This window comes from Humulus lupulus, chromosome 3 (assembly GCF_963169125.1).
Source record: "Humulus lupulus chromosome 3, drHumLupu1.1, whole genome shotgun sequence".
In the NCBI taxonomy this organism is placed as follows: domain Eukaryota; kingdom Viridiplantae; phylum Streptophyta; class Magnoliopsida; order Rosales; family Cannabaceae; genus Humulus; species Humulus lupulus.
The window spans coordinates 252,138,857-252,163,113 of record NC_084795.1 but is presented as its reverse complement, the minus strand read 5'-3'; the positions used below and the strand labels follow the sequence as shown (position 1 = coordinate 252,163,113).

The window sequence follows — 24,257 nt, the reverse complement described above, 5'->3', positions numbered from 1 at the left end:
CCCTCATAAGTATTTTATCCTTAACTCCCACTAAGTTCCTTATAAATGATATTTCCGTGAACTTAATCACAGAAATGAGATCTCAATCATTTAACCTTTTGAACAAAGCAATTAAGGAAATCATCTTTTCACTTCTCATACAGAAGTTATAGATTTCATATCTATGAATAATACTCCCACTCAATTTCATTACTAAATCTCCAAGATGTAAGTATGGGCTAGACCGTAGGGTAAGCTGGTAACGAACAAGTCAAAAGATTTAAATAATATAATTAGCAGAATATTATCACTCAGAATTAAGATCGACTTAACCTATGGTCAACGTTGTGATATTGATTAGATTCGATAACAACGATACTTATTTATCAATCAATAATCAATATCGGTCCTAGTCCGATGTAACCAAATACATCTGATTATATCTACTTGGTCAATGCCTTGGACAAGACATCACACTCCTAATGTGTAAGTAGATCATATCGTAGATTTCCTAATCAGTGAAAATCCAATGCACTGATCTAATCTAGGACTTGTTCTTTTGAACATATAATTACAATTATAATCCACTGTGACCTAGTCACCATAATTGTAACTATCCATATGTTCAGGATTTTATGAATGTTTGTATTAATTGAATAAACATGTAATAAAACAAGCGAACAATGCAATTGAATAAACAAAATGATTTCTACTTCTTTTATTGATAATGATAACGTGTTACATAAGAAATATGGTTTTATTAAGGGCATAAAACCCAACACAATGGTCATGCAATAATTCCATAACGTATTCATGGCCTGAAAGAGTTGAATTTTTGTAAGACTGCTTAGATAGATATAGTTGATTATATTCCTTGCAAGAAAAATACAGCAAAATCTCTCCAAACTCATCATCTGAATCATCCAGTAAATTATCCTTGTTGACCCGAGCAACGTTTAAAATTTTTTTATCCTGATAGTAGATAAAATATTTAAATTTTACATTCAATATATAAACATTCAAAGTCACACTCATCCAATCAATAACTAAACAAAATCCAACTCAAACCATTTAAATATATAAATATTTAATTAAATTTGTGCACTTACAATACTCAAACCATAAAACAAAATAAGTTAAACAAGTCATCCAGTCAATAGCTAAACAAAGTCATTCCATCAATAACTAACAAAGTCATCCAGTCAATAACTAAACAAAGTCATCCAATTAATAGCTAACAAAGTCATCTAGTCAATAGCTAAACAGAACTAAAGTTAATAACTAAACAAATTCATCTAGTTCACAGCTAAACAAAGTCTAAACTTTTCACTTCAAATTCAGCAACCAATCTATTCTTTTATGCTCTAGCATCTTTAGAAACAGTGCTCTGGACACCTCATTCTCAAACTTCTTAATAGCTTTTGCGTATAGTTCTCCACTAATTCCATCAATTTGATTAAGAGCTTCAACACTCCCATTCAATAAGTAATGTGATGCAGATGTTGTCAATGATCTCTCTATTTATTATGTCTTTCGCTTTGCACTTTCATTATATTCGCCAGTGCATCTGCCAAAGTTAATGAGAACTTTGCTCTTTTTGTAGATTGAGAGTTCAAAGTGGTTGTTGATTTACCTCTTCCTTGCTACCATCCTCATCAAAAACCACTTTCTTCATTCCTAGTAGAAGGACTTATCGACATTGCATCATCATCATCATCATCATTATCTCCATCATTAGAAGGACTTCGAGTTGAAGGATGCACATTGGAACCAATTGCAGTAGTATCACCAAAGATAGTGCATAATTTCTCATAAAATTTACAACATTTCTTTCTAAATCTTTTAGCAAACTTGTTAACCTATATGAAATGAAATTATAATGATAAAATATACCATACCTATTAAAATAAAACAAGCATAAAATCCATTTTAAATAATTGTTACCTGAATAAGTTTATCCAAAATTTCATCAGTCGCACTAACTTTTCCAGTCACTACATTGTATCTCATACCTGTCTCATACCAATCTCTTAAAGTCTTTATGTTTTTTCCTTGATTGATTGTATTTGTTCCTTAGTTGCATATCACTATAATTTCTTTTTTTTTTTGTGCACAAAGCGCTTCCTTTATATGTTTCCATGATTGTTTTGTAAACGTTGTCATATTCTTATTTCCCTTTAAAACTTCTTCCATAATTTCAATATAAATTTTTTTCATGTCTTTGAGTCCAAAGAGAAGCCTCGTCATTATTCTCAATAATAAGAACGTCATTATTAATACCTGCCATTTATGTAAGACCTAAGGATTCAGTAAGAATTCTAAATGCAAATACAAGACTATTCCTAAAGAAAAACCAAGTAATTATCCATATAAATGACAAGCTACAAACTTACTTCGAAAGGAAATGACAAAAAAATAGTCATTTCAAGAACAACAGTAAGAAATCTAGATATATGTCATATATTTGCTATCAAAAAACAACACCAAAAACTAGTAAAATTAGATCAGGAACAAACTATATAAAATATTTAAAATAAACACAACAAAAAACAAACAACTCAAAGCAACAAGAAAATAGAAGCTAAAACACATTGCCTTATGCAAACCAAACCAGAAAAAGACTCATAAAAATCGATACATAACTCAGCAAAACAAGTTCTCAGCATAAAATCAATATATAAATTTGTTAATTATGCATAACATAGAAGCTGAAACAGTACCACAAAATCAATACATAAATTGGTTAATTAAATCCCATAACATCCAAATACAAAACCAGGAAAAAAAAACTTGGTGGAAAACAGAAGAGCAAAATGAAAGAAATGTAATTTAAGTTCTTTGCCACAAAACTCTCAGAGAGAACCATATATAAACCTAAAAAATACACTCAAAGGAGCTGTTTGTATATCATATAATATTGAATATAGAATGTCACTAAAAATAAGAATCCGGCACGCTACTAGTACAGTACAGGTATAAATTAATTGTAGTGAAACACATCAATTAATACGAGACTTCAATTATATAAATATATTTATATATCTTACCTATTATATAAGTGGCTATCTAACAGAGTTTAGTATTTAACGAATTTTGGTATGTTTTAACAGATTTTAACACTACTTAACAGATTTTAGCACTTAACAGTTGGTTATTAAACCTCATCAAACCATAAGACACAACCATTACCATAAAACACAACCAATGCCATTTACAACCATAATTAAAATTTATCTCATCAAACCTCCTATTTTAATGATATACAGACATAATTGGTTCTTAAGGTCACTGATAAATAAATTCAGATCCAAATCTCAAATCTCGCCCACATTTTCAGTTCTCTTGCTCATACTGTCTGAACCTCCCTCAGTCTCGGCTCGGCGACGATCAATGGGGTTTCCAACTGTGGACGGTCAAGATAAGCCGATCAAGTTCATGATCTACAGCCGTACCGGCTAGATTGGCGGCCTTCTTAGTAAGATCTGTAAAGAGCAAGGAATCAACTTCGAGTACGGCTCCGGCCGCCTCGAGGACCGCGCCTCGATCGAAGCCGATATTGGCACCATTAAGCCGAATCATGTGTTGAACGCCGCCGGCGTTACAGGCCGTCCCAACGTCGATTGGTGTGAGTCGCATAAGGTCGAGACCATCCGTACTAACGTCGTCGAGACCTTGAACCTCGCCGACATTACTCGGGAGCGAGGACTTCTTCTTCTCAACTATGCCACTGGATGTATATTCGAGTACGATTCTGCTCACCCGCTCGGGTCTGGTATCGGATTCAAGGAGGAGGATAAGCCTAACTTCATCGGATCATTCTACTCCAATACCAAGGCCATGGTGAGCATTGTCACCTATCAAATTTTTATTATTTTTTGCTTTAATTTACTATTGAATTATAGTCATGTATTAGATCTGGGATTGTTCTTTTGGATCTATGCCATTATCTCAAATTTTGGATTAAATATGTGCTTTTTAATTGTTCTATGCTTGATTTCATGATTCAAGTTCATTTAGTTTACTAAGATTGAATCTGTTAAAGTTGGTGTGAAGAGAGTAAGAGTGTAGTTGACTTTAAAAGGTCAAAGATCAAAGGTCAAAGGGTGTGTTTGGTAAATTTTGGGATGTTCTCTGTTTTGAGTGAGTGGTTAGGCACATGGTTTGCCTATATATTTGGTGAGTTTGAAGCATTATACTTGCTGCAACACTGTGTTCTTCGGAGAGTACAAGAACACCGGACCAGGTGCGAGCAACGGTAGACGAGCTAAATTCACCAAGTTACTAATGTATGACCAAGTGAAGCCTTATATTAGTCTTGGTTTTATTAAGGGTTCAACCTGGTTGCTAGAAAAACAGGAAGAATATAATGATGAGGATAAAAATGAAATAAACTTTAGGGAACTTTGAAATAATATGAGTATTAAGAAATGTTACCTACCAAAATAATTTCATTTCTATTTTTTTTTGTAAAGTTTTAATTTTCCAAAAAAATATAATATCTGTAATAATTCAGATAAATATATATAAAGACACAACCATTAATATTAAATGAAGCAATGCAATATTTGAGAAAAGATACATCCATTGCCATAAGACACAACTATTAGTATTCACTATGCAACATTTGAGAAAAGATGCATCCATTGCCATAAATCTTATATTAAGACAATCGTAATTGTTCTTAATTTGATCTTTACATAGTGCGGATACTTTTCTTTCATTCTACTTTCAGTCTATAATATAGTATATGTACTTATCATGCAGCTTTCTGATAAAGTCTTTGGAATCTTACTGCTGAATATTATATTGGTCTGTCTTAACTGTTGGAAATTGTATACATGCATATTTCCTTTATCTTTTCTGAGTGAGACTATCATTATTACTTTTCGACATTTAAGATTAAACTATGTTTTCTGCTCTGTTTTATTACATGACATTTTTATCATAACTTTAGTTAAGTATCAAGTTCTTGATGTCACCTTGTCAACCGAAACATTTTAAGAAAAGATCATTTTCCTACAAATTTATCATTCATGTTCAACAATTAAGCAAACTAAATACACATCTATTGAAGTTTTTTTCTCTTTTCAGGGATATTGAAGTAATACATTGTAGTTTTTTCTTTAAAGTTTTGATGGAACCTTTAAAAGGTCAGTAAAATTCCTTTCCATATAGTTAAAGCATAATAATAATAGTAGTTCAGTAGACAAATCTCCACCAATAAGTATTTATGCCAAAACTAATTTAAATTTTGCAAATACTTTTCTTAAACCAATTATGTTTATCTGATTTTTTTTTTTATTTCTCCTTCATTATATATTATATACTCCATCTTTAATTTTATTCATTATTTTATATTGTTGTTAAATAATTTTTATATTTTGATATTTATGTGTATTTCATAAAAGTTGAAGAAATAAACAGCATGATGCACACATCAATAAATGATATTGATCCAACTACAAAATATTGGACAATTAAGATGATAGTTTCTGAAAAGTCAGTTGTACAAACAAACCCACAAAAACAATTAAAATATCAAAATCTGACGCTTATTGATAAAGAGGTAAACTAATTATTTTCTTCACTAATTTTAAATAATATATTTATCATTTTAATTATTCATTTACAAATAAAAAAAACAGATTATACCTTAATAATCTCAATGTATTCTTATTTTTGACACAGGGAAATAAAGTACAAGCTACAATTTTTGAGTCTGATATCCACACTTGGGAGGATTCTTTAAATGTTTACCAATCATATTACATCACCAATGCACGTGTTATACAAGCAAATCCACGTTACAAAATTGGAGACCATCCATATCAATGGACGATTAACTCAAAGACCAAAATAGAAGAATTATCAGAAAATGACGACCATGTACAACAACTAAAATATGACATAGTCAATTTCAAAGATTTGGAGCCTTACAAAATGACACCTAAAAACATAGGTAATTTAATTTAAGTTTTGTTATAACAATTAAACTAATTTTTATTGCAGATTCGTTATCGAATCCCTAATATTTGAAATCCAAAAATACAGATCTATTAGCAGTTGTAATAAAAATGAGCCCAGCTAAAGATGTAACGACAATGCATGGAATAAAAACAATCCAAGAAATTTATCTCATTGATAAGAGGTAAGAAGACAACCTAAAATAATTCAATTTTTTAAATACATAAGAAATATATATTTTTATTTAAATATTAACTATTTCAAATTTTCTTAAACTTTATGTGGGATTCGAGTTCCTATAAGTCATTATTTGACTTTGACTGTTATGTTAGTTGGTTCATTAACTAACTTAACGGTTTAAGTAAACTAAAGTCTTGGCTATATATATTTAGAGGCTTCTCGGTTCAGAGAGAGACAAGTCAGATATACAGAGCTACTTTCAAGACATAAAGAAACAGAGAGTGAGATCTTGATCGAGTGAATAAGAGAGAGCTAAGGAAAGAGCAAGCTTAGAGGGGTTTCGGGTTTATGTAATAGGCTGCATATGTTGATGAATATGCAAGCTTGGTTTGTGTGATTAGAAGAGAGATTTCTTCATTGTTGTTGTATGAGCTGCTCGACTGTGTTGGCCTCCTCTTTATTCGATCAATAAAGAATTACAAAGGGTGTTTCCAAGACTGGATTAGAGCCAATAAATCATCCTGATTTATTGGACTTGAACCAGTATAAATCTGTGTCTTGTGTTGAATTTTAGTTTTCTGTTTTGAGCTTTAATATTTGTTTCATGATTATCGTTTTGTGTAGTGTTGTGTACTAACTTCTGTGCAGGCTCAAGATCGACTTTAAGGCTTCAAATTTACTACACTTTAGTTTCAATCCAATTTGTTTAACCATGTGGGGTCAATTTGTCAAATATGATGCCCAAAAGATATATGAAATTGTCGATGAAAAACCAATCATATTAGCAACAAACATATCTGTCAAATCATACAGAGGTAAGTATTATAAGTCACAATCTTATAAATTATAAATATATATATATATACTTTTTCATTAACATTATTTCATTTTGAAAAAGGTTTAACTTTGTCAACAACTTCATCAAGTAAGTTTACTATAAATCTTGCACTTCCACAAGCAACAACAATGCGAAAATGGTAATTCTTAAATACATATCAATTAGCTTTTAATTAATTAAACATAATTACATAATAAGATTTTCTAACATTTATCTTTATTTTATTATTATTATTCAGGGCAGATAAAAATAAATTAAAAATAAGAAGTATTATTGCAAGATCTTGTACATATCCATCTGTCTCCCTATCGTCTGTTGGGATTCGTGAAATTGTTAAGGTTGGAAATATTGCAGATTTGATTAAAAGTTTACAACCAATGGAGGTAAAGTGATTTTTATTATTTTCCAGTAAATTATATTTATACCAACATGTTTACTGACTATTCCAAATAAATTGATGTAGATAGCAAAATTCTGGATTCAAGGAAAAATAATTCTAACAAACTTAGCACAAATATTCTACTACATGTCATGTCCTGCATGTAACTCGGGAACTACAAAAACATACAATGAAAACTTTGTGTGTAAATGTGGAAGTAGATCAATTGCAACACCACAGTGTGTATTAAATAATTTAAACGTTCTAAAAAATGTATCTTCTTAAAATAAATTAATGCTCAAATGAAAATCATATCAATTTCAGTGTCAGGGCATATGCGGAAATCAATGAGAACACTGGAAGTATATCTGTAATTATGTTCGGCCATGTAGCAGAAGAGATGTTGGGTTGCTCTGCAGTACAATTAATGGAACATTCTAAAGAGGTTTGTTGGGTTTTAAAAAAAAAAAATTGTATATACTAAACAAATTTTAGTAATATCATTTTTCAACACTAACTTAAACCTATAAAAATAATTTCTCAGAAGAAGAAAGAATATATTGAAAGACTAAGCAAAAAATTGTCAACAAAGAGCTGGACAATACAAATTTATGCTGATCCATAAAAGTTAAAGCAACAGCAATATAAGAATTTTAATGTCTACTCTATTCAAGAATTGCAACTAGAGGAAGTAGTTGAATCTTCGTCTTAGTTTATAAACTACCTAACTAAATCTTTTAAATATTAACACAACATTTTTATTTTAATACCATGTAATATATTTTCATTATTTCACATATTTAATATTTATTATGGAAATTATATAATTTTTAAATATTTCTGTTTTAAATTCAAACATATATAGTGCAAAACATAACCGGCATTCTAACTAGTATATATATATATATATATATATATTATATACGTACCTTGGCATGTGATGGTGCTTTGACTATATGATTGTATAAACACCAAACGTCGTAACTTCGATATTAAGTCGATTAACTTCACCAGTGAAAAGATGATGAATACGACTACAACAAAAGGATGAAAGGAAAAATTAGAAATGTAAACTGTCTAATATTCCTTCATCATCACCTCTACGGTATGTAAACTGTAAATTGAAATAATAAGTTAGTCAATTAACAACTCCAAAGTTACATAAACCATTCAAATGAAATGTTTCAAAGTTCATTCAAAAGATCTTTCATTCGTTATAAAGAAAATTAGAGAAGATGGGCATTGCTCATTGTTGATACTTGTTAGATACCAACCATACCTCTCCTCATGTAAAGATAAACCCAGAAGTCCACACAACATGATCACCGTACTCTCGCCGCCGATCAAGCAATTCGGAATTCTTTTTAAATCCAACGGGCTGTATATGTAGTTTATATATCATATCATACTAACATACTAAGAGCATATAAATCTTTTTGAAAAATTCGTCTAAGTTAATTCTACCTAGGTCCCTTTTAATATTTTTTAGAAGTTTCATAGCGCAACAGTGTATTCTTTTTATTAATTAACTAATTTGTTGTCATTCCTTAGACATAAATCTGTGGTGAATTTTATTTTCCTTTCTCTTTCTTGATTTTTTATTTACCATATAGTAATTTTATTATTTTATTTTAAGTAAGTTGTGGCTAAAATATATAATGTTTTCAAAATTTTATACTTTTATATCTAATTATTTTTCAGTGGTAAATATTCTTAATATTTTTAAAATGTTGTATATATATATACTTAAACTTTTTTTGTGTGATAAATATACTTAATGTTTTTAAAATGTTGTATTTTTTTATCTATTTTTTTTATTAATTTGAAAAATCATAAGTTAAGGAAAATTATATGTTTTAAATTATTTATTAAATTTTAAATTATTTTATCTTTCTTATTATTAGGTATAAAAATACAATATTTTAAAAATATTAAATATATTTACTGCTGAAAAAAAATTAAGTAGAAAAGTAAAATTTTGAAAACATTAACTATTTTCGCTACAATTTAATCTTTTATTTTTAGATTTTGTTTCGATCATAAATATCAAAATGAGTGTTACGTACAATGAACTTAAATACCTTTTTTTAAAAAAAAAAATTTACACAAAATACTAAAATTAGCCACTTTTCAACATTTTTACTCTTGGGCGGGTATATTTACATTTATAAGGTTTGCATTTTTTTATTATACTATTTTAATACTATTAACTTTTCATTTATACATTTTTGTCTACTAACACACTTTCCCTCCGACCAACCTCAACCCAACCTCAAAACAGCATGTATATGCTCAAAATCCTTTAAATAAATGCTCTCCAATCCAACTATATATATTACACCATTAAACCGTATATGAACAGTGCACAAATTTTTTTTTCTTATTTTAATATATATCTATCATATCTCTTTTAAAAAAAAATAAATATATTTATATCTTATGTATATATTATTTTATTAAAAAATAATATAATAATAAAAAATATACTTTATGGTGTAATTTTTGGTATTGTAGTTGAAATGAAAAAAAAAATATGGTGCTAAAATTTTTTAGTTTTAGTATTGATGCAACATTATATATAGTGTTATGGGTTGAAAATATCCTTACACTAGCTATTATTCCACATTTTCATCATTATTTATTATTATTATTATTATTCTTTTCTCATCAATGCTCCATTTAGATTCATATTCTCCATATTTCCTTTCATTTTTCTTCGGATATCAACAGTTTCTTTATACCATGTTCTCTCCCACGATCGTGACTCACATTCCTTAGATAATATAAACTCATCTCATTTTTCTCATAATGGTACTACTCATTAATTCAAAAAATTTGGTTCTCCTTCTCCATTAGTCATATAGTAGTTTGCTCCTTCTCATTTGGCTTTTCTGACTTAAGATGACGGCTACATCTCTGACAAAGAGTGAAAGCCTCTGCTGGTTCTCTTCAGAAAAACCCAGAGTGTTTAAAAAAAAGGGGGTCTTTCTTTCAAAAAAATTGTAAACAAAAAAAAAAAAATCAAAAAAATGATTCAAATTCTTTTGAGGGAGTGAGCTTTTTAGCTCACATGAGAACACATGCACACACTAAGGAAGAATTCTAGCTCAACATTCTGTTGAAATCTCTTTTTCAAAATCATCTTGCTTCGTTTGAAGATTTTTTTTGCCACTCATTTTTTTTCTATTCTCTCTGGTCTTTACTATTTTTTTTCTTCTCCTGCTTTTTCTATTTTTTTTCTGTGTGTGGCTTTATCATTTTTGGCTCTGTGGATTCTTTTTTTTTCTCTCTTTTGGATTTTTGTCATGTTTTGTTTACGTGTTCAATATTGGTTTTGTGATATATTGTTGTACAGGCTTCCTTTATTTTTGTTGCCAAACATGGTCTTGGGGATTTTCCTTTATATACAATGTTCATCCGTTTTGTTCCCTATTCTGCCCTATTTTGTTTCTCACATTGTGTCTAATCTCTTTTTCGTGTGTCTCAGCTCAGTCCCAAGTTTCTTCAAGTATAATGGCCGAGGCTCTTCCCGTCTCTTCGTCTGGTCCTCCAGCTCAGTCGTCTGTGTCTCAGCCTCCGTTCGTCTCTTCCTCGCCAGGTATTCCCTCTTCACCTTCCATTGTTCCATCTAGTTCGTTCCGTGGGACTCAGGTCAAGTCTGTTGCCCACAAGAAAAAATCCTCTCGTCCGTCTGCTCAGGCTTCTAGACGAGTTACTCACACCTCCATTAATCTTGCTGGGTCTTCCTCTTCATCCCCTCAGCCCTCGTCTGACCCTGTACCTTCTCCTCCACCTCGTAAGAAGTCTAAGGTGTCTAGTGGTCCTCCTTCAGGACTTCCGCATTCCAAATCATCCTCGGCTGGTGGTAAGTCTGATCCTTACTCTGCCTATTTTTTTGTCAGTCGTTTTGCTGAAAAGAGGTTTAAAGATTTTGTGTCATTTCGTCGTTTGCATGTTGAAACTTATGTTGTGTTAGAAGATTTCCCTAGGCTTCTTGCTCTTCTCGAGTCTCGTCAGTGGGTTAACACTGTCTCTGGTCTGGTCATGCCTTCCCAGAATCTGGTCCGAGAATTTTATTCTAATATTGAAAAATCTTTGCTTGATGCTCAGCATCCAAATCGGTTTACTGTATTTTGTAGGGGTAAGCGTGTTTCTTTTGCTCCATCCACTATTAGGGCTTTACTGAATATACCTTTGGTTACTGATGCTATCTATAATGTTGAGTATGCTCCTGATTTAAACCGAGTGGGTCGTGAGTTGACAGGTCAATCAGATTTTTGCTGGAATGAGGTTTACAATGATTTTCCTACTCCATCTTTAACTAGCTTCTATCGTGTGTTGCATAAGGTTGCCCTAACAAATTGGATTCTGAATTCTCATACTTCTACAGTCACTGCTGATATTGGGCGTTTTCTTTATGCTGTGGGCACTGGTGTTACCATAGATTTGTCTGTGCTAATTTTTGACAGGGTGTATCAAGCTTTTCTGACCAAGAGTCGTCGGTTGTTTCTTCCTTATCCCTGCTTGGTTCACAAGGTTACATTGGCTGCTCATCCTAAGTTTACCTTACAAGATGTGTTCTTACCTCTTCCGGTTATTGACAAGTCGTTTCAGCCTCTGTCCTCAAAGCCTGTTCCTCCTCCTCAGCCTCTGAAATATCCTCTTTTGAAGGGTTTACCTCCTGCCTCTTGGAAATACAAGTTGTTTGAACTGCTTTACTCTCAGCAATCACAGTTAGACAGTCTTCAGAGTTCGTTGCTGCAATCTCAACAGCGTTCCAAGGCTTTTGAACGAAGGGTTTTGGCTCAATTGGCTGGTCTTCGACAGGTTGTTCAGACTATTTCTCCTTCTGTTGTTCAGGGGGCTGGTTCAGTGCCTCAGTATGCTCATTCTCCGGCTAATTCCCAGGGGGAGTTGTCTCCTACTGCATCTGATAAGGCTTCGGGTCCTGTCCAGGGGGAGTTTGCTCCTGCTTCTGCTGGTCCTTCTGTCTCTGTTCCTGCTCAATCCTCGTCTCCTCCGCGAAAGCTTATGCGTGGCAGACTTCGTCGGTCGGCTCGTTTATGATCATTGAGGGGGAGATTTGGGTGGTTTGTGAGTGTTTTGTTGTTTCGTTTATTTTGATGTTCTTATTTTTTTTTGCACTGATCATAAAATTGCCAAGGGGGAGATTGTAAGTGTCCTACTTTGTTTATTCTGTATTTTGGCAATTTCATGACTCATCTGTTAGTTTCTCTGTTCTATCTGTTTTGTGTATCTTGACAGTATTTTGGTTCATCTTCTGTTTTGCCAGTTGCATCTGGCTGTTGGACTTTGTTTTAATTGACTGTTTGCTTACGTGGCTTTGTTTGAGTTTGACTGTATCATTAGGTTTCGAGTTTTTCAGTGGTAGCTGAATTAATTAGTTTCTCTAACGATTTTCTGTTTTGAGCATGGCTGGGTTTTTGAGTTAGTTAGATCTTAGTTCTATAAATATATGGGTTAATTGCTTTTCTCAGTCGTGGATTTAGAGGTGTATGTTTTTCGTATAGTTTGTTTTTTGGTTTTCTTTCTTTTACAGGTTAAAGAACTGAATCTTGAGAGGTTGTTCATCCATGGCTAGCTGTGATTGTTCATCAAGCTGAGTATTGGAAGAAAGCTGGATCTGCAAGAATTCAAGTGTGAAGATTCAACTAGTTCAAGCTAAGGATTGTTGAAAGAGAGACAAGTATAGATGATTTACTGTGTTGATTGTAAATTGAGAGATACTGTGTAAAACTTGCAATTCATATCTTAGTGGATTTCTTTCTGGACTAGGTCCCAAGGATTAGCCATTACTTTGTGTAGTGGTGAACCTTGTAAAAATTTCTTGGTGTGAATTTTACTTGTTCTTAGTTATTTCTTTAAATCTTGTTTTTAATTCGTCAAGATTGTAGATTCTTAGGTAGTATATCACCTTCAGTAGAAATTTCTTGTTTCGAAGAGGAAAATGGAGTGCATAGGTGATTCCAAATCAAAATCAATGGCAAAAAAGCATGTTTCCAAAATCAATGGCTAGCACACATTTCTATTTCTTTTTCTTTTTCTTTTTCTCCTCTCTCACACAATCATGTTTCTAAGACTAAGAAATATAAGTGCTAATTTTTTATTTTGGCAATGTATAAGAAAGCTATTGAGAATTTTTCATTTGTTAATGCATTTTATTTGACTAATGCCTTTTAAGTTGTTTTTTATTTGAAGAGGAGAAATGTAATTACTTTTCATTTCTTTTATTTTTATATTTATGTGTGTTATTTTTTTAGGATGTTAATGAGGGGGAGAATAGTGGCGGGAAAAGATATTGTGGTTAAAGATGAGGATGATTTTGTTGTTGAACAGTTATTGTTCATTTTTTGGTTCATTGTTGTTCGATTTATTCTTATTAATTAGTTGTTTTAATGTTGTAGTAAGGTTGCAATGATATTGAAGTCCCTGAGTCATATGTTGTTTTTAACTATATTTTTATCCCAATTTTCTTTTATTTATTTTTTACATTTTCCCTCTACTTGTTTATCTACCACATTTTTTCTCCATTTGTTTCTTTGATCGAGTCACATGTTACCCTCCATTTATTATTATTATTATTATTATTAGAAATAGTCAACAACAACAATTTATTCCTTTTTTAGATTTGATGGGTCAAGATGTTGTTGATGATATACTCCACATTATCTCTCTTTTTTCTTTTTTCGTTTCTCATGCCCAATACCACTCTCTCAATCTCTTTCTTTCATTTATTCTTCTTCATTTTTTTACGAAAACACTGACTTGCTGATTTTGTGTTGATCTTGCATTGACTATACATTTTTTTGGATTAGGCCACAGTTATTATGGTGTTTATCTGAGATCGATCTTGTGTTGTTTTTCATATTCATGAATTAATTCGTTATGGATGCATGTTCTTGTGTCAGTTGACTCTCTAGAAGTGAAAAGGAGAATGGTTGATTGTGCTACCTTATTTTCCACTATTTTCACACATAAGGGATGTCTTGTGAAGACTGTTTTTTTGAATTTAAGTTGCATGTAAAACATGAGATTGTCGTCATCTACTTTTTTATAGTGGCGGATAGCATTATTTCACTTGATACTATAGTTGAATGGTCGTTGTTTCTGGGTTGCAGTGTCGTTGCTGATATAGTTTCCTAGCAAGGTATTCATATTTGTAGTCCTTTAGTATAAATTCTTCACTTACTTTGAAATCAACAAAATTCTTTTTTATCATCTCAGCGTTCATTGCTTTGTATCATAACTGGTATTGGATTTCATTATCTGAAAGGTATATAACTCAGTTTTTTTTTTTAAATATTACAATGTTTTCAATAGAAATTATACATTTTATATCCTAGGTTCAGTGATATAAACAGAACAACACCACATAAACGTTTTGATAAATATAAATTTCAAAATAATCTCCCTGTTTTCACTATATTTTCTATCTTACCCCATTTATTTGAAGTTGTTTTTTTTGTTTTTGTTGAATTGTCGTTGATAGCTTGATGGTGGGCGAAGATGGTGATTTTTTGTTGCTGATCGCCAACGATTTTCAAGGTGGTGGTTGATTTTGCGTTGCTTTAACCGGATTTTATGGCGATTTGAGGAACAAGTTGTTGGGAATTCGCTTACCCTTGTTGTAACGCCATGGATAACCAAGACTGTTACATTGTGTATTTATAAATGTGTCAGACTTGCTAATCAAGTCATTTAGTTAAAAATGTGACACTAGAACCATAATCGAGTTAGGGTTAAAAGATTTTGGTCATAAATAAATAAATTTTATTTAAATAAATGTTTGCTACATGGGATCCCAAAAATAAGGTTATAAGGACAGTTTACAAAATTTCAAAAGACTTATACAATCACAAGCCACTGTAATGGAAAAATAAGCATTTAGGGTTTTTCCTGTCCCTTAACTATCCCTTGGTCGTGGCGGACGAGCAGCTAACTATGTACATCCCGCCCCCAGAGCTCTCCAACTCAGGGTTGATCTACCTTACTCTTGCCATTACCTGCACCACGTAGCACCCGTGAGCCAAGGCCCAGCAAGAAAACCATAAAACAGAGCATAAACAATAACGATAATCAAATAGTTCACAAGACATTAACCAGATATTCAACATACCATAACATTCACATAATCAGATTAACAACAGTAAACATATCATACAATACTCAGGGTCGACGCCCTTAGGCCGCACCCTCTGCTTAACCCACTGTCTCCGGCTCGTTTAGGCCAAGCCCAGTGATTATTTAGCTAACCTCAGCTACCAATGGCCGAGCCGCATCATGTGTGCAAATATCAATTCTAGCACTCTTAGGTCATTTATTACATGCTCACATGGCATATCGTAATCATATAGAATTTATATTCAAATATAGGGAACCTTAGTCCCAACATAGCCACACAAACGGGTGCATTTTCCATACCTTTAATTTCGAGCGGAGAAGGTGAACTAGTTTCGAGCATAGTCCTTAGCCTCGAGCCTTTGCAATAAACATAGTCACAAGGGTCATTGATATCCATCAACTTCCAATCAGAAATAAAATACCTATGGAACAAAACTAGCCTCTGGGACCTCAATTTCTACAAAACCGAGTAGTAGAAATTGTCCCGAGCACCTAGAACCCCCGAGCCATAACAATACTTGAAATACTTCCAAGCCAAACTTCCCAGGTGGGTCGCGACTTGCCCCAAGTCAAAGAGCAAGCTCCCAAGCCAAAGGGGAGGTAGGTCGCGACTTGGCTAGGCAAGTCGCGGTGCGACCCCAAGTCAGAGAGCATCCAGGCCTGAAGGGCCACACGTGCCGCGGCGCCCCCCGAGAACACTCAAACTTACCCATAATTTTTCCCAAAAAACTTCCCTAATTCAATTACCAAACAAGTTACGAACTCAAGAATAAACTACCTATTTTTTATCCCAAAACCTCAGCAATTACACTTCAGTTACCCTCTCAATTTAACCAAAATCTAGCACACAAAACACAATCAAAATCCCAGAATTAAACCTACTCAAAGCTTCAAAATACTCAGCTCCATTCTACCTAATTAACCAAGTTCATCTATCATTTATATTCAAAAAATCTAACACAACTTCAAAGCTGAAAACCAAATTTTTACCTCAATTATGACTAACCTTCTTCTCTATTTTTCCAGCCCCAAATCAGCTTGAATCTCCTTAGTTTTTTGTCTAAAACTCCAAGCTTCAAGCCTCTTTCAACAGCCCAAAAATTAAACAACAAGGGAGAGAGAGAGAAAAGAGAAATTTATGAGGGTGAGAGAGAAAGTGAGCTGAGAGTTTCTTTTCCTTAATTATTCTATAATCTTCTCTGTTTTGTCCTAAAAAAACTGAGTATATCCTTAGTCTTAGGAAAATACCATTTTGCCCCTCCAAATAAAACTAACATTTACTCAATCTAAGGGTAAAACAGTCATTTGTTCCCAATTCCCACTAATTCCTCGAGTGTTCCTAATATTTACCACTTAAATCCTGTCATCCAATTATTCACCTATTATTTACCCAATGTTCAATAATCTCCAATATATTTCCTAAATTCCCAAAAAAAAAAATACCCCCAGGCTCCCCCGAGCCGGGTATAAATCCCCGCCGTGACTATTTCGCCAATCTGCTCACTAAGACCGTCTCGTGCCATATGCTGCAATTATATCCACATAATAATGTGGTCTCAATAATTTATCACATATAATCATATTTATGCCATCAACAAGCCAAAATTACAAATATGCCACTATTAGCTAAACATGGCCCACATGCATATTAATACTCATAAACATGCATTTAATCATTTAAATCACACATAAAGTAATTATGCCATCTCGGCACGCTAATCAAGACCCTTAAGCCTTATTAGTGATTTTGGATCGTTACAACTATCCCCTCCTACTTAGAATTTCGTCCTCGAAATTTACCTGAATTGCTCGGGATGTTGATCCCGCATTGCTGCCTCAAGCTCCCAGGTCGCTTCCTCGGCCCTGTTATTCCTCCATAATAATTTAACTAGAGGAATTGTCTTGTTTCATAGAACCTTATCTTTCATGTCTAAGGCCTGAACTGGTCGCTCCTCATAAGAAAAATCTGTCTGCAATTCTAAGTCTTCATGCTTCAACACATGCGTTGTATCTGAGACGTACTTCCAAAGCATAGAAACATGGAATGCATCATGCACTCCCGACAATGACGGTGGCAACACTAACCTGTAAGCCACATGTCTGATCCTCTCCAAGATCTCAAAATGTCAAATGAATATAGGGCTCAGCTTGCCCTTCTTCCCAAACCTTCTCACCCATTGCAATGGTGAAACTCGCAGAAATACGTGGTCCCCAACCTAGAACTCCACGTCCCTACGCTTAGGATCAGTGTAGCTTTTTTGTCTGCTCTGTGAAGCAAGCATTCGAGCGCGGATCTTCTCAATGGCCTCATTAGTCTTCTGAACCATGTCTGGTCCCAAATACTTCCTCTCACCCATCTCATCCCAATGAATGGGCAAACTACATCTCCTCCCATATAACATCTCATATGGAGCTACTCCAATTGTTGATTTATAACTATTGTTGTATGAAAACTCAATCAACGAGAGATACTTACTCCAAGATCCCTCAAAGTCAATCACGCATGCCCTAAGAATATCCTCCAACACTTGAATCGTCCTCTCAAACTTTCCACCATTCTAAGGATGAAAGGTCGTGCTAAACTTCAACTGAGTCCCCATAGCCTTCGGCAATCCACTCCAAAACTTGGAGGTAAAGATAGGATCCCGATCTGACACTATAGACTTGGGAACCCCATGGAGACATACGATCTCCCTCACATACAACTCTGCATACTGATCCACAGTATAAGTCGTCCTCACATGTAGAAAGTGAGCTGACTTGGTGTATCTATCTACTATCACCCACACCGAGTCATGAAGCCCCACTGTCCTAGGTAAACCTCCCATAAAGGCCATCGTAATATCCTCCCATTTCCACTAGGGAATACCCAAAGGCTGAAGCAACCCCGCTGGTCGCTGATGCTCAGCTTTCACCTGTTGACAGGTCAAACACCTAGCCACGTACTCCACCACATCCTTCTTCATCCTGGGCCACCAATACAACGTTCGTAGATCCTGATACATCTTCTTGGTGCCTGGATGTGAGTACGACGTAGTATGGCATTCATCCAGTATCTCTCATCTAATCCCCATATCAGTCGGAACACAGATCCGACCCTGATACCGTAGCAAACCAACCTCAGAAATAGAATAGTCCTTAGCTTCTCCCGCTAAGAAATTCTCTCCAACCTCCTGTAACGGTGCATCTACCAACTGACCCTCCTTAATGTTAAGAAAATATGTATTTGTCTCAATGGAAATGGTAAGAAAATTACAACTCTATGAAAAAATATTACAATAGACAAGGATTGATTAAATAAAGTGTTACAACTCTATAACTGAGAATGCAAATGAACAAAAGAAGAAGAAGAAGAAGAAGAGAATAGTGAAATACAACTCTAAGCAAAAGATTACAAATAAAGTAAAGTGTTTGAAACAAAAGAAAAGAAAAGATTACAACTCTTAAACAAGAAATACAAGTAAATAGAGAAGAAGAATATAAAGATGAAAATCAATAGAATAAAAGAAAGGAACAAGAAACAAAAGATAAACAACTCTCACTCACACTACCAAAGTGAAGAGTGTTGGGGATCACCAACTTGAACAAGGTTTGAAACCTTTGTCCAAAAGCTTATTTCCCCCTAACTCAAGCACCAAGGGATCTCTAACAAATTATAGGAAATACTTTTTGGAATTATCAAGCCTCAAGGTGTTTCTAGCCAAGTGCTCTAATGGATAGAAAAATTGTGTCTTTCAAGTGAGCAATAGGCTCCTATTTATAGAGTTTAGAGACACCCTTTGAATTTCAAATTCCACCAACCCCATGGCTATTACCAATGATTAATTGGATTCTTATGGAACTAAAAAAGAGATTTGGGAGTTATTTGGGTTTTTGGAACCGTTCAACAAAGATTGAAAAAACTGAGAAAAAAAAATGGTCAGATTTATGCCTGTGGCCACGGCCATTGACCATTTTCAGCACACATTTTTGTGTTGTTTTTCCAAACGGTTCCAAACCCTCCCAATTGATTTTGTAACCCCCAAAACATATTATTGGGGTTAAAATCATATCTCTAACAGCCATTTCACATATGGTTTTATGAAATTCATCTCAATATTGTGTAACAGCAAATTTACACAATAAAGGGTAATATTTGGAAGTTAGAAATTCGTAACACCAAATATGTTACATATTTGGATATTTCTCATATATCTAAATATTGTAACTCTCTATTATATCTTACAATATGTGACACTCTTTGTCACATTTATTTAATCTAAAACATTATATTATAATATAATATAATATTACATTATATTATAAAATAATATAACACTTAATCCGCTCTAGTAGAGTTGACTGCAAAGTAATGTTCGCCAACCGGCCCACCACCAACTCTATCCTCGCTCTGGTCATCTCATCAGCCAACTCTCTCGATATCTGAGTAGAACTAAATAACTTCCACGAGCCCCTCCGGCTCAATGCATCTGCCCCTACATTGGCTTTCCCTGGGTGGTAAAGAATATAAGTCATAGTCATATACCAGCTCTAGGCATTGCCTCTGCCTCATGCTCGGGTCCTTCTGGGTGAAGAAGTATGATCAGTGTATATTTCGCACTTCTCTCCTTACAGATAATTTTTCCACACCTTCAGTGCGAATACCACTACTGCCAATTCTAAATCATGGGTAGGGTACCGCTGCTCATACTCCTTCAACTGCCATAATGCATAAGCTATAACCTTCCCGTTTTGCATCAACACCCAGCCTAAACCCAACCTTGACGCATCACAATATACCACAAAATTTTCTTCCTCTGAAGGAAGACTTAACACAGAGGTAGTAATAAGTCGTCACTTCAATTCTTGAAAACTGTTCTCACACTTGTCAGACCAGACGAACTTCAAATTCTTCCGTGTCAATTCTGTCATCTGTGCAGCAATCTTCGAAAACCCTTCCACGAACTGCCTGTAATAACCTGCTAACCCAAGGAAACTTCGAATCTCTGAGGCGTTCCCTGGCCTCGGCCAATTTCTCACTGCCTCCACCTTAGATGGGTCAACCTTAATCCCATCTTCACCAACTATATGTCCAAGGAATGTCACTTCTGGTAGCCAAAACTCACACTTCTTAAATTTGGCATACAACTGGTGCTCTCTTAATCTCTGCAAGACCTGTCGAAGATGTTGCTCGTGCTCTGCCTCTGAACTGGAATACACTAAGATGTTGTCGATGAAGACAATCACAAACTGGTCTAAGAAGTCCTTGAACACCCTGTTCATTAGGTCCATGAAGGTTGCAGGAGCATTGTTCAAACCGAATGACATGACCAGACACTCATAGTGCCCATACCTCATTCAGAAGGTCGTCTTCGGTATATCCTCATCCTTGATCCTTAGCTAGTGATAACCCGATCAAAGATCAATCTTTGAGAATACCTTATTTCCCTACAGCTGATCAAACAAGTCATCAATCCTTGGTAGAGGGTACTTATTCTTGATGGTCAACTTGTTTTATTCTCTGTAGTCTATACACATCCTCAGAGTCCCATCCTTCTGCTTCACAAACAAAACTGGAGACCCCATGGTGAGTAGCTAGGCTTGATAAACCCCAAATATAGAAGTTCTTGTAGCTGTATCTTCAATTCTTTTAGTTCTGCTGGTGCCATTCTATATGATGCCCTTGACACTGGCTCTATCCCCGGTGCTAACTCGATGACGAATTGAATCTCCCTGTGCGGTGGCAACCCTGGTAGATCCTTAGGGAATACATCCAAGAATTCACAAACCAATCTAATCTCTCCTGACCCTATTGGAAACACTCTGGTAGTATCCATCACACTAGCCAGGAAACCTATACATCCTCCCTGTAATAGGTCATTGGCTCTAAGCGATGATATCATGGGTATGCGAGGTCCACATACCGCACCCACGAAGATGAAAGGATCCTCTCCCTTAGGCTCAAAGGTCACCATCTTCTTCCTGCAATCGATGGTAGCCCCATATCTAACCAGCCAGTCCATTCCCAAAATCATATCAAAGTCTTCCATACATAACTCAATCAAGTCTACTGATAGCTCCCTACCATCAACCATCACTAGCAGTGCTCCAATCCACCTCCTAGAAATTACCAGTTCCCCTGTAGGAGAGCCTAGGCAATATAGTCCTGAACCCCGTAGTATAGTACTCACTAGGTCTACACAATCTATCAATCACCTTACTATAAACAAATGAATGTGTAGCACCTGAGTCAATCAATACAGTAAAAGGAGAGCCAGCTCTAGAAAGCTGACATGTCACCACCGGGGACTCACCTCGACCTCTGCCTGTGTCAAGGTGAACACTCGAGCTGGAGTCAAGCTGCCCACCTTCCCTGTTTCCCCTTTCTTCACTGTTGGGCAGTCCTTCTTGAGGTGTCCCACCACCCTACACACATAACAAGCCTTGGCCCGACATTCGCTCAGATGGCGTCTTCTACACCTTGTGCACTTTGGGTAGCTCCTCCATGTGTCACCACCTCCTTGACGACCACCCTGAACACCCCGACCCCTCCTATTAGGACGAGCAGTGGTCAAAGTGTCAGGGGTCTTCCTCTTCAGATCATTGGGGCCTCCGGCCTTACCAGATCCTGAATATGAAGGCACTGCCATACGAACCTCCTACCTTGCAGCATTCTCCCTCCAAATCTTGTTTTCTGCCTCCTCAGTGATGAGAGCCTTCTCAACAGCCTGGGCATAAGTCGTCCCCCCAAGTACTGTTGTAATTCTCACATCTCGGGCTATCATGGCATTAAGCCCTCTGATGAATCTGTCTTGCGTAGCTGCATCAGTAGACACAAGGTCTGGTGCGAACTCCATGAGTCTATCGAATTTCAGGGCATACTCTGTAACTATCATGTTACCCTATATCAATCCAACAAATTCATTCACCTTTGCTGCCCTGACGGCAACGTTGTAATACTTTTGACTAAACAAGTCCTTGAATCCATCCCAACCCAGAGTAGTAAAATCTCTAGTCTGTGATGCCACTTCCCACCAAATGTGGGCATCCTCTCTCAGCATATATGTGGCACAGGCCACCCTATCATGACCCTCTACCCTCATGAAGTCCAGGATAGTTGTAATCATACTCATCCATTGTTCGACCTTTAGTGGATCTGGTCCTTCCTCAAAAGTTGGAGGATGATGTCTCCTGAACCGCTCATATAACAGTTCCCACCTATTCCCAACTTCCAATGGCTGAACGACCGGTGTTACTGCAAGTGGCACAATAGATGCAGCACTCCCTGACGGAGCCTGCTGTCCCAGAAGATGGATCTGCTCTTCCTGGATTTGAAGTCGGGCTTGCATGTCTGCCATAATCTGTTGCTAGTTCTCAGGGACTGGCGGAGGGTTTTGGCCCTGGTCATCATCTCTAGCCTCGGACCCAGTGTCGGCTAGTCGTATAGATCGCCTTGGACACATAGCTATCCAAGTTAATCTGCAATCAATGACTTGGTGGTCAGACTATGATGACAGGGTAACAATCTTTCCATAATCCATCATTAGAACACAACCAATCACAAGCATCAAAACATAGCAGTTTATCCAAATATTCATCCACATGCAACAACAAGGCTAATAAGCATGCCTCAATATCATCACACAACCGTCAAGGGCCAGGCCCTATCAGTATCTCATGCTCCCTATTAATCAAACAGATTAAAGCATTCATATTCCTTTCACACATTTAAGCATATAAACATGAATATACAATTACCAAACCCTGAGTCAAGCTTGTCTTAAGCAGTGAATGTACATGTCCAACCAGTCTTCAGAAACCCTTAAACCTAGACCGCTCTGATACCAAGTTGTAATGCCCTAGATAACCAAGATCGTTACACTGTGTGTTTATAAAGGTGTCAGACTTGCTAATCAAATCATTTAGTTAAAAATGTGATACTAGAACCATAATCGAGTTAGGGTTAAAATATTTTGGTCATAAATAGATAAATTTCATTTAAATAAATGTTTACTGCATGGGATCCCAAAAATAAGGTTTTAAGGACAGTTTACAAAATTTCAAAAGACTTATACAATCACAAGCCACTCTAATGGCAAAATAAGCATTAAGGTTTTTCATGTCCCTAAACTATCCCTCAGTTGTGGCGGACGAGCAGCTAACTATGTACATCCTGCCCCCAGAGCTCTCCAACTCAGGGTTGATCCACCTTACCCTTGCCTTTATGTTATGACCCAAATTTACTAATAAGGCTTAAGGGCCTTGAATAGTGTGCCGGGAGGGCATAACTGGATTATATGTGATCTAGTGATTAAAAGCATGTTGTATGATTATTTGAATATCTGAGATGCATGACTATGTGTATTAGTATGCATGTAGGCCCTGATTAGGTTAGAAGGGCATAATCGTAATTTTAGCCCATTGAGGGCATAAATGTATATATTTGTGATTAATTGTCGAGAACACATTATTATGTGGATATATTTGTAATCTGTGATTCGAGGCGATCCTAGTGAGCGATTTAGCAAAAAATTCACGGCGGGGATTTATACCCGGCTCGGGACGAGTCTAGGGGTATTTCTGGGAATTTAGAGAATATATTGGAGTCTATTTTGATATTGAGGAATATAATTGGTGATTAGTTAGGTGTCGGGAGGTAAGTGGTAAATATTAGAGACACTCGAGGAATTAGCAGGACTTGGGTGTAATGACCAAAATGCCCCTAGGTTGATTTAAAGGCTTAGGGATAATGGGAGGTTATTATGGTCATTTGGCTCATAAAGGATGGGAGTTAAG

At 35.3% G+C, this 24,257-nt stretch overlaps 1 pseudogene; it reads left to right on the top strand.

The window, feature by feature from the left end:
- The first annotated feature begins 3,303 nt into the window (after nucleotides 1–3,303).
- On the top strand, nucleotides 3,304–6,111 carry LOC133821599 (bifunctional dTDP-4-dehydrorhamnose 3,5-epimerase/dTDP-4-dehydrorhamnose reductase-like; annotated as a pseudogene).
- Nucleotides 6,112–24,257: the final 18,146 nt, after the last annotated feature.